We start from the raw sequence: 12277 nt of genomic DNA on the forward strand, positions 1-12277 counted from the left end.
AAGGATCACATTTTATGAGTCACATGTCTCACACCATGTTCAGTCCTTTCAGTTAGCTCATCGGTGCATTACCATGGGCTAAACCATTTTTTTTCTAATGCAGCAGTAGCATGTCCAGCTGCAACTTTACACATGCTGAGATAAAGCAATGTATTTGTTTTGACTTATGCTAGGGGCCATTTTTATTTTTTTTGCTTTTGGAGGCTATTGCAATTAAAGAGGTTTTCCCACGAAAGACCTTTATGACATATCCAAAGGGTATGTCATGAATGTCAGATAGATGCGTGTCCCTCCTCTGGGACCTGCACCCATCTCTAGAACGGGGCCCCTAAACCCCATTCTTGCTTTTTGTGCTCACACTGCCATGTAATCAGTAAGTGGCTGGGAGTTACGGAAATAGCGTAACTCTCTGAGCTACACGTTTTCCGGAACGCCCATAGAACTGAATAGTGGTTACGGAAACCGCGTATCTCGCATGCTATTCTGTAACTCCCGGCCGTGTAATCGGGAAGTGGCCGGAGTCAACGTGAGCACAAAAAGAACGGGTATTAGGGGGCTCCGTTCTAGAGATAGGTGCGGGTCCCGTATCTAGGTGGGACCTGTTTCTATCTGACATTTATGACATATCCTGTGGATATGTCATAAATGTCCTTCATGGGAAAACCCCTTTAATTCTCCACCAATGTAGGCCTTATGGGCTGGCAATACCCAACATTGATCAATGTGAATGTTTGCATTGTTTCAAAAAGGAAAAACCTATTCCATTCTAAGTAAGCTAGTGATATGGGAATTGCAAAGAAGGGACTTTTTTAGCCACAATCTAAAATGTGTAGACTCCTATTTAGAGAATTTTAACTCCGCAAGTACTATCCTAGTTAAACTATGAGCAGACCACATGCCTAGCATAATTGCAAGGAGAGTGTGGAGGAGGGAGTGAGAATCCAGTCTTTTCTGGAATAATGGTGATGTGTAGAGGAATAGTACGTAAAGCCATAGCCCATTATGTTCCGTACAGACATCCGTGCTAGGGAATGGATGACCGTTTGTATGTGTTGTTTTTGTGGACTGGACTGGACTATTAAAGTGGTTCTGATTTAGAGAACCTATTTTCATATACCCTATTAGGGATTTTTTAGTTAATAGACTAGTTTCCTGTTAAGGATTCTCATTGCATGTCCTGTCCTACATTACACAGACAACCCATTGATTTAAATGAGCACTATGTAATTCTTAATTTCCCCACGCTATAGGGAAATTGAACACTCACTGCTAGGTTTCTCAATTATTATGATTACAGCTGATCCCTAGGGGGCTTATCAGGAGGATATGGTGTGATCAGCTTGATGCTCATTTACACTAGCAGATAATCTGATTCGAACGCTAACGAGTGAGTGTTCATGATAACCGCTTAATGTAAAAAGGTGTAGCGACGAAATGACTATCGATAAAACGCGTGTGGATTGTGCAAATAGTCGTTTATGTGAACATAAAAATCAGTTCTGACATTGTGGTTTGTAAACATGAATTGTTTAATAGTAGACAGGTTAAAGGGCCTTTTACACCGGTCGATTATCGGTCGGTGCAGCGGACGCCGATCAAAGAGACTTCGTTGATCGGCGGTTTGCTCCTGTCACCCGGAGCTATGGATGGGGATGAGTGGTCGTTACTCCGATCGCTCGACCCCATACATTTTCATCATGTCTGCAGCGCACCTCCCTGTTTACACAGGGAGACTGGCTGCCGACAACGATAATATTTCACTTTTTTAAAATGATACGATCAGAAGATGATCGAGCGTTTGCTGATCACTGCCCTGTTTACACGCGGCAATTATCCGCAACGAGCGTTATACGAACGCTCGTCTGCACGATAATCGGCCAGTGTAAAACCCTGTTAACATTACTGAATATAGACCAGCACATTTTTAACGATTATTGAGACAATAACGTGTGTAAATACTGATCTTGAATCACTATTTGATCGCTTACAACAATTGTATATTTTTTTTATATTTTTCTGTTGATAAAGCAATATGAGGGCTTGTTTTTTGCTGGGCCAGTTGTAGTTTTTCACAGCACCATTCATTGTACCATATTGGGAAACTCGATAAATTCTTTGTGGTGTGGAATAGGAAAAAAACTGTGATTCCTCAATCTTTTTAAGGGTATAGGTTTTACGTCTTTAACCATACGGTAGAAATGGCATGTTCATTTTATTCTACACGTCAATACGACTACGGCGATACCAAATTTTATATTGTTTTTTTTATGTTTTACTTCTTTTCGAGGAAGAAATTAATTGTTAAAAATAAAATTTGTGTCGTCACCATGGGAGCCATAACTGTTGTATATTTCCGTCAATTGAGCTGTATGAGGGTTTTTTTTTGCGGTCCTAGCTGTAGTTTCTATTGGTACCATTTTGGGTTACATGAGACTTTTTGATCACTTTTTTTATTTTTAATTTTTTGTGGGATGTGAGATGACCAAAAAAAAAAATAGCCATTCTGGCTCTTGAATTTTTTTATTTTTTTACGGAGTTCACCATGCCGGTTAAATAATGTTATATTATAATAGTTCGGACTTTTACGGAAGCGGTAATACCAAATTATTTTTTTTTAAATATATTTTAATATTTTTATTACAGTTTATTAGTCACGAGACCTGTGAACATAGTGACAAGACAGCGACAACAGCTGTCATTGACAGCCGACAGTCTCTGTTACTGGGCTGGGAAACAATTAGCATGCCCCCATGCCGGCTATCACAGTGATTGGTCCGTCTTTAGAGACTGACCATTCACAGCCCTCTGAGGTAGAAAACAGGAGAGAGCTCCTGCCACCGTCTCTGATCTCATTTGTGTGGGATCTGTGAGGAGATCAGAGTGTTTGAGCAGTGAAAAAGAACTAATCTAAATAGCCCTCTTTAGTGCCCATCAGTGTGTGTGTATATATATATATATATATATATATCAGCCCTCTTTAGTGCCTGCCAGCACCCTTTAGTATCCACTTTTTACTGCCCTTATAGTGTCCACCTACTTTTTTTTTCCACTTTATCTCTATAAAAACCGCATAAAACTTTATAGTAATTTAGTAGTCATTTTTTGTGCTACTTTTTCACATCACAGTTACCTTGTCAGGGTTCTACTTTTGTCTTCATAAAAAAAATTGTTGATATATATATATATATATATCATTTTTTATTTTTTTTACTAGCTCTGGAATCTTCTTTTTCATTTCAGGGTTAGTACAGTTATTGTTATATACCCAGAATGTCTCATCTTTTTAGTATGGAGGAGGCATGTGCCATTTTATGTTCCTATACTGAAAGCGCCAGTGAGGATGAATCCGTTTTTGTTACCCTCCTCCACTGATGACTAGGAACCCCCTCAGAAACTAAGCTGGGCTAGTGATCCGAATGAACCCATCACAAGTGAGCCCATATGACTACTGCCTACCACCTACACACCTGAAATAGCAGAGTTTACCTCTGCCACTGGCATAAAAATAAATGCAACTGGGTTTCAGGAAATTGATATTTTATTTTATGTTTGTATACTTTTAACCTCATGGTTATGCAAACAAATGTATATGCGTAACAGTTTTTAGCCAAAAATCCGACATTCCATTATGCCGGAACACAAGCCTGGCATCCAACCAATCCGACTGAAATTGCAGCCTTCTGGGGGGCTCTTACTCAGCATGGGCCTTATAAGAAAACCAATCATAAAATCATATTGGCCCACAGATATTTCGTATGATACACATATATTCTGTGCTGTGATGCCTCAAACGTTTTGAGGCCCTTTTTAAAGTTTTTACATTTTGCTGATAATGAGCAGTGCTCACCCCCGGATCATCCAAATTTTGATAGGTTGTTTAAGATCAGGCCCCTCATTACACATTTTGATTAGTTTTTCATTCAGAAACTTATGTCCCTGAAAAAAACCATAGCCATTGATGAATCATTAGGCTTAATTTCCGGCAATACTTGCCAAACAAGAGAGCCAGATAGCCTATAAAAATATATAAACTGCCCGAGAGTATGTCAGAACCCACTAGGCTTCCATAGATGGCATAGCCGGAGGCCATTGTTAGGCCTCCGGGTGCCATAGCAATCATTGGCAACCGCGATCATGTTTTAACCCCATAGAAGCTGCAATTGCTATTGGATGCGACTTCTAAGGGGTTAATCAGCAGGGACCACTGCGATCAGTCGCTGCTGAAGGAACTGCGGAGACTGCCGTATGAGACATCAGTTGTCACCGCTCCTGTATGTGCCGGGAGGGGGGCTAGAATGGCCGTTTCTCCCTTCAAGGTACCATTAGGTCATGGAGCGCGAACGATGCGCTCATGACCTAATTGTACATCCAGGAGCGACATTGCTCTGATTGGTCCGTGAAAATTCATGGACCACTCAGCGATCGCTGACCCGGGACTGCTCTCTTTGGTCCCGGGCCAGCTAGTTGTGCTCCTCTGCTGTCTCTGACCGTGGGGATTACAGCCCCCATTCTCCCGCCGCCTTGTTTAGATAGGACATTGCTCTGATTGGCCTGTGAATTTCACAGACCAATCAGAGCGATCGCCGAACCGGGACTGCTCTCATTGGTACTGGCCCGGATAACTGTGATTGGTCAGCTGTCTGTGACATCTGCCATCACAGCTCTGTCACCGTGCACTAAGACACGGTGACGGTTTGATGTCATAACGAATATTTTCGTCATGGAGCTTTAAGGAGTTAACAATTCCTCCCTTATACAAGTGAAGGCATTGAACACTAGACATGCCAGACAAAGTCCAGGTTATGTTTTTAAGTGAGGAGCAATGAGTAATTCGGATGACGTAATCGAATGGATCTCATTTTCCGCCACGCCCGCTGTGTCATGACCAAGAGCGGGTTGTTTTTACACCTGTCCGATATCTTGTGATTTAGTAGGTGTAAGGAGTTCCACCTATTCATTATTTATGTATATTTAATTAAATAGGGAAGTGAGAATAGGGATTATATCAGGAGCTAAATGTTTGTAGTATTCATTGCTAAACCCATCCGATCCTGGGGTCTTATTGATGACAGAGGACATAATAACCATCCTGACTTGTTTGCATGTTCCTCTAATAAGTCAGGTATATTCAGTGTTTGGAGGAAGGAGTGTATTTTAGCTAAATCCGTTGGGGCTGCTTTATACAAATCCTCGTAAAAAGCATGCAAAACTCCGCCAATGTGTTTAGATGTGGTATAACCACATCTAACCGTCACATCATCACGAAGTGAGGTTATGGGTTTATACTTGGCTGGTTGGACGAACCCTCGCATTAAGAGTCTCCCTATTTATATTTTCTTCAATATAAAATTTGTTTTGATCCAGTCTCGTTAGCTATATGGTTTGGCTCTCTATAAAAGCATGCATTATGTGTTTGGCTTCGATGTAGTGTTCTCTTGCCTGGGCACCTCCGTATCTTGCGAATTGATGCTGGAGGCATCAAATTAACATAGTTAATGATATGGCCTCGCAGGACAGTTTTGAATGTAGCCCAGAGCAAGGGAACTGTCATCTGCGGCCCAATGACAGCTGGAGAGCAGAAAGCGTGTCGCACACACCACCTGTAGATAGTGCCATGCCACACATCCCACCCTGTGGACAGCGCTACACCCACCTCTCTATAGATAGCTTCATTGGGGCTCCCTCTAAGAATTCCGCTGGTAGAAGAGGCCTCAGATGTAACTGTCCATATATGGATAGTGATGTCGGGCTCCTCCAGGAGAGGAGTCCCTGACCAAAGTGCCGGCAATGCTTTTGGCTGGGGATTCCACTCCTAAAGGGAGCCCCAATGGAACAATCTATTCTATAGGGAAATGTGTGGCACCATTTACAAAGGGGGGCGTGTGGCATTACCTACAGAGGGCATTGGAATTATCTACAGCGGGGGCAGTATCTACAGAGGGCACTGTGGCACTATCTCAAAAGGGGCTGCCCAATCTCGACATTCTTGTGTCTGCCAGACGCTGCCAACTGAGCATCCAGATTGCATTTAGTGGCACTTAAACTGGAAAACTAGATTGTTAAAATAAGCAGATGGAGTAAACGCACAAAGTTCCGGTAAGTTTAAAACTAGCTCTATTATTATAGTAATGTAACATTATTATGGTAATGTTTGTGTTCTAGTAGTTCAAATAACTAATTCATTAATAATTTAGTATTTTATCAAATTTGAAAGTAATGCTGCCTGTCAACTTTTAATTTTTTCTATGTATGGACTGTTTACCAGAGTTTGAGACCCCTAGATGTACCATGTTGTCATCCAAATAATTTGCCCAGTGAATGCTGAGATAATCTTTGAAATCATTCAACTGATCTAAATGTGAGGGAAATTGCCAAAATCCAGTCCTAGTTTGAGTGAGGCCCTGTATGATGAGTGTGATAGGTGCGTGGTCCAATACAGCTACAGCACGGATCATGCTAGAAACAACAAATTTGAAAACGTTTAATGAGAGAAGTTGTCTATTCTAGAAAAGATTTCATGAGCAGGGTAGTAATGGGTGTATTTTCTAGAGCTGGAATTAGTAGTACGCCATGGGTCGCAAAGAGACCATGTCTCCATCTGATGTAAAAGATCCTTTGAGTCCTTTGCGTCACGGACTGTCTGAGAAATGATCTACCATAGGGCACAGAGTGGTATTAAAGTGACTCCCCATTGTTGCAGTTTGGTCTTGTCTCCAACAATAGTGCTCCCAATCGGGAGAAAAAAAATTGTGTTCTGAAGATACAGAGCATATTTGTTTAATAGGGTGTAACTTTTCCTCCCCTATGTTTACTTTGAGAAGCAGGTATCTCCTAATTTTGTCAGCTACCTTCACCAATGAAAAATGTAAAACCCTGTCTGAATACAATTTCTACCCCTATAGATTTAGAAGAATAACTAGCTGTGTAGCAGCTATCTATCCAAGATGCTTTGAGTGTGTTTCTGTTATTTTTCTTCCAGTGTGTTTCCTGAAGGAATATTACATCTGGCTTAACCCCTTCCCGACATCCGCCGTACATGTACGGCGCTGTTGGGAGGTGCTTCCCGCAAAGCGCCGTATAGGTACAGCGCAGTGATGGTGCGGGCTCAGAAGCAGAGCCGGCACCATCACAGCGGGGTGACAGCTGTATTATACAGCTGGCACCCTCCTGTAACTGCTAGGACCGGAGCTACTCTCCGATCCGGCAGATTAACCCCTCAGATGCTGCGCTCAATAGAGCGCAGCATCTGATAGGTTTTCACCCTACCGGCAACCCAGTGATGCAATCGCTGGGTTGCTGTGGCAATCGGACGCCAGAAAATGGCGTCCGAGTCTGTCTTGTACGCGAGCCGATGAGGACCCACCTGCGGCGCGTCCTCATAGGCTTGCTGTCAGTGAATAACTGACAGCGCTAATACACTTCACTACGTATGTAGTGCAGTGTATTAGAGTAGCGATCGGGGCATCAGGCCCTCATGTCCCCTAGTGGGACAAGTCAGAAAAGTAAAAAAAAGATAATAAAAATGTGGTAAAACAATAAAACACACACATTTCAAATAAAAATAAAGCTAAACTGACTTTTTTCCCATAGTAAGCCTTTTATTATGGGAAAAACCGTAAGAAATTAAAAAAAACTATACATATTTGGTATCGCCGCGTCCGTGACGACCGAAACTACAAAATTATTATGTAATTTATCCCGCACGGTGAACGCCGTAAAAAAAAAAACATGAAAAACAACGCCAGAATCTTTGTTTTTAGGTCACATCTCCTTCCAAAAAATGCTATAAAAAGTGATCAAAATGTCACATTTACTCCAAAATAGTACTAATAAAAACGGCAATCCGTCCCGCAAAAAATAATCCCGACACCACTTTGTGCACGTAAAAATAAAAAAGTTATGGGTCTTAGAATATGGCGACACAGAAAACAAATGATTTTATAAAAAAAGTGATTTTATTGTGCAAAAGCCGCAATACATAAAAAAAACTATACATAATTGGTATCGCCGTGTACGTAACGACCCAAACTACAAAACAATTATGTAATTTATCCCGCACGGTGAACGCCGTAAAAAAAAACATGAAAAACAACGCCAGAATCTTTGTTTTTAGGTCACATTTCCTTCCAAAAAATGCTATAAAAAGTGATCAAAATGTCACATTTACTCCAAAATAGTACTAATAAAAAACGACAATCCGTGCCGCAAAAAATAATCCCTGACACCGCTTTGTGCACGCAAAAATAATAAAGTTATGGGTCTTACAATATGTCGACACAGAAAACAAATGATTTTATAAAAAAAGTGATTTTATTGTGCAAAAGCTGCAATACATAAAAAAAACTCTATAAATTTGGTATCGTTGTAATCGTATTGACCCGCAGAATAAAGCTAACCTGTAATTTAGGGCGCACTGTGGATGCCGATAAAAAAAACAATAAAAAACTATTCCAGAATTGCTTGTTTTTGGTAATTTCCTTTACCAAAAAATTAAATAAAGTGATCAAAAAGTCGTATGTGTTCTAAAATGGTACCAATAAAATCTACAGCCCGTCTCGCAAAAAAACAAGCCCGCACACCACTAAATCAACTGAAAAACAAAAAAGTTACGGCACTAGTAATGCGGTGATGAAAAAACATCTCAATGTGCAGGTCTGAGGGGAACATTCCTTCAGTTTCAGGGCCCTAGTATTTAGGAACTAGGAAAGGGAAGGCACATAGCACATCCGCTGGAAGCGAGGGTGTCCGTATTATACCAGCGCAAAACTTTCCCAGCGCAAAACTTTCCCAGTAATATTTCCCAAACTACGAAGGAGAAAAAGTCCCCAAAAGGTGCAGAGCGTTACAAAAGGGGGATAAGAAAGAAAACCGTTTATCAGTGTGACACCGGCCTGCGCATAACTGATCGCTTCACATCGTAACACACCTATGGATAATTGTGTTATTTACCCCATTATTATACCCTCTTATTATGCGCTGATGTACTCCGCACAGATTACATATGCCACCACATTATAAACTGAAATACCAGCAAAACTCAAACAAAACTACCAAGCAAAATCCATGCTCAAAATGGCGGTCTTTCCATTCTTAGCCCTACAGCGTGCCCAAACAGCAATTTATGGCCACAAGTAAGGCATTACCATACCTGGGAGAACCCGCTTAACAATTTATGGGGTAAGATTCTGTAGGGGCACAACATCTTGTGCGCTGAATGGGCATATCAGTGGAAAAATTGCAATTTTCACTTTGCACAATCCACTGCGTATTCATTTCTGAAAAACACCTGTGGAGTCTAAATTCTCACTACACCCCTTGATAAATGCCTTTAGGGGTGTAGTTTCTAAAACGGGGTCACTTTTGTTTGGTACATCAGGGGTCTTGCAAATGCAACATGGCGTCCGCAAACCATTCCAGAAAAATCTACGCTCCAAAAGATAAATACCGCTCCTTTTCTTCTGAATGCTCCCATATACGTAAACAGCTGATTATAACCACGTATGGGGTGTTACCGTACTCCGGAGAAATTACTTTACAAATGTTGGGGTGCTTTTTCTTCTCTATTCCTTGTAAAAATGAAAAATGTTGATCTAAAACTACATCTTGTTGGAAAAAAATTTTTTTTTTCATTTTCATAGCTTAATTCTAATTAATTCAGCGAAAACCTATGGGATCAAAATTTTCACTATACCCCTAGATGATTCCACAGGGGGTGCAGTTTCCCAAATGGAGTCAATTCTGGGATGTTTCCACTGTACTAGTACTACAGGGGCTCAGCAAATGTGACATGGCGCCCAGAAACCATTCCAAAATCCAAATGGTGCTAGTTCCATTCTGAGCCCTACCGTGTGTCCAAACACATGTTTGTGACCACATGTGGGGTATTGTTTTACTTGGGAGAAGTTGCTTTACTAATTTTATGGTGATTTTTCTCCTTCAGTCCTTGTGGAAATGAAAAAAAAATACCTAAACCTACATTTTCTTTGAAAAAAATGTAGATTTTCATTTTTATGGCCTACTTCCAATAAGTTCTGTAAAACACCTGTGGGGTCAAACTGCTCACTGTACCCCTAGATAATTTCCTCATGGGGTGTAGTTTCCAAAATGGGGTCACTTGTTGGGGGTTTCCACTGTTTTATCACCTCAGGGGCTTTGCAAATGTGACATGGCCACTGCAAACCATTCCTGCTAAATTTGAGCTCCAAGAGCCAAATGGCGCTCTTTCCATTCTAAGCCCTGCCGTGTGTCCAAATAACCGTATATTACCACATGTGGGGTATTCTTTTACTCGGGAGAAATTGCTCTACAAATGTTGTGGTGCTTTTTCTACTTTAGTTCTTTTGGAAATGAAAAAAAATTAGCTAAACCTACATTTTATTTGAAAAAAATTAGATTTTCATCGCCTAGTTCCAAAATTTTTTGCCAAAAAACTGGCCAGTCAAAATGCTTGCTACTCCCCTAGATAAATTCCTCGAAGGGTGTAGTTTCCCAAATGGGGTCACTTTTGGGGGGTTTCCACTGTTTTAGTTCCACAAGACCTGTTCAAAGCTGACATGGTGCCTAAAATATATTCTAATAAAAAGGAGGCCCAAAATCCACCAGGTGCTCCTTTGGTTCTGAGGCCGGTGCTTCAGTCCAGTAGCACACTAGAGCCACATGTGGGATATTTCCTAAAACTGCAGAACCTGGGCAATAAATATTGAGTTGCATTTCTCTGGTAAAACCTTCTGTGGTACAAAAAAATTGGATTCAAAATGAATTTCTGGAAAAAAATAATGAACTTTGTAAATTTCACCTCTACTTTGCCTTAATTCCTGCGCAATGTCTAAAGCGTTAAGAAACTTTCTAAATGCTGTTTTGAATACTTTGAGGGGTGCAGTTTTTAAAATGGGTTGACTTATTGGGGGTTTCTAATATATAAGGACCTCAAAGCCACTTCAGAACTGAACTGGTCCATGTAAAAATAGCATTTTGAAATTTTCTTGGAAATGTGAGAAATTGCTGCTAAAGTTCTAAGCCTTGTAACGTCCTAGAAAAATAAAATGATGTTCAAAAAACGATGCCAATCTAAAGTAGACATATGGGGGATATTAGTTAGCAACATTTTTGCGTGGTATAACTGCCTGTCTTACAAGCAGATACATTTAAATTGAGAAAAATGCACATTTTTGCAATTTTTCGCTAAATTTTGGTGTTTTTCACAATTAAATACTGAATGTATCGGGCAAATTTTGCCAGTAACGTAAAGTCCAATGTGTCACGAGAAAACAGTCTCAGAATCACTTGGATAGGTAAAAGCATTCCGGAGTTATTACCACATAAAGTGAAACATGTCAGATTTGAAAAATGAGGCTCTGTCAGGAAGGTCAAAAGCGGCCAAAGAGGAAAGGGGTTAAAGCTTTTGAGATGTGTTGTCACTTTCTTGCATTTTATAGGTGTTAAGTCCTGCTACATTTCAAGTATCGCTTTGAATGTGGATGAGGTGGAGTAGTGTTGTCATGTTATCTATAGGGGCTGGCACTTAACCTAATAATTAGGAAGCATATTAGTCATTAAAATTGTCTGTGATGCTGTCTCCATTTGTCCCAGCGAGCAACGGAGAGCAGTTAACATATCTAGTGCTGCAGTTGCGAGGGGTCTGTGAGTCATGATGAAAACCTCAGGAAAGAATGAGAGAGAGAGACACAAAGATCAGCAAAAATAACAAACGCATAACCATTAAACATGGCCAAAACAACAATGGCCTCATCAGTGTGTGCCAAAAGCAATTTGCTAAAGGGAAGAAAGTATTTTTTAACTTTTCCTCTTGACGGAGGAGTAGAATGTTAAGTCTAAGGGCAGATTCACACGAACGTTGCGTTTTTGCGCGCGCAAACAACGCAGCGTTTTGCGAGCGCAAAAACCATTTGACAGCTGCGTGTGTCATGCGTGTCTGATGCGCGGCTGCGTGATTTTCGCGCAGCCGGCATCATAGAGATGTGGCTTGTCGACGCCCGTCACTGTCCAAGGTGCTGAAAGAGCTAAATCTTTCAGCACCCTCGACAGTGAATGCCGAACACAACAGCGAAAAACCTGTAAAAAAAAAGATAAAGTTCCTACTTACCGAGAACTTCCCGGCCGTTGCCTTGGTGACGCGTCCTTGGTGACGCGCCTCTCTTGACATCGGGCCCCACCTCCCTGGATGACACGGCAGTCCAAGTGACCGCTGCAGCCTGTGATTGGCTGCAGCCTGTGCTTGGCCTGTGATTGGCTGGAGCTGTCACTTGAACTGAAGTGT

The 12277-nt window shown here is 41.1% G+C and overlaps 1 protein-coding gene across 1 annotated transcript in view; it reads left to right on the top strand.

Moving 5' to 3' along the window:
• Nucleotides 1–12277, top strand: part of TNRC18 (trinucleotide repeat containing 18) — a 778682-nt gene that overhangs the window by 156064 nt on the left and 610341 nt on the right. The gene's annotated exons all lie outside the window — the stretch shown is intronic.

Source organism: Rhinoderma darwinii, chromosome 6, assembly GCF_050947455.1.
Source record: "Rhinoderma darwinii isolate aRhiDar2 chromosome 6, aRhiDar2.hap1, whole genome shotgun sequence".
Taxonomy (NCBI): Eukaryota; Metazoa; Chordata; class Amphibia; order Anura; family Rhinodermatidae; genus Rhinoderma; species Rhinoderma darwinii.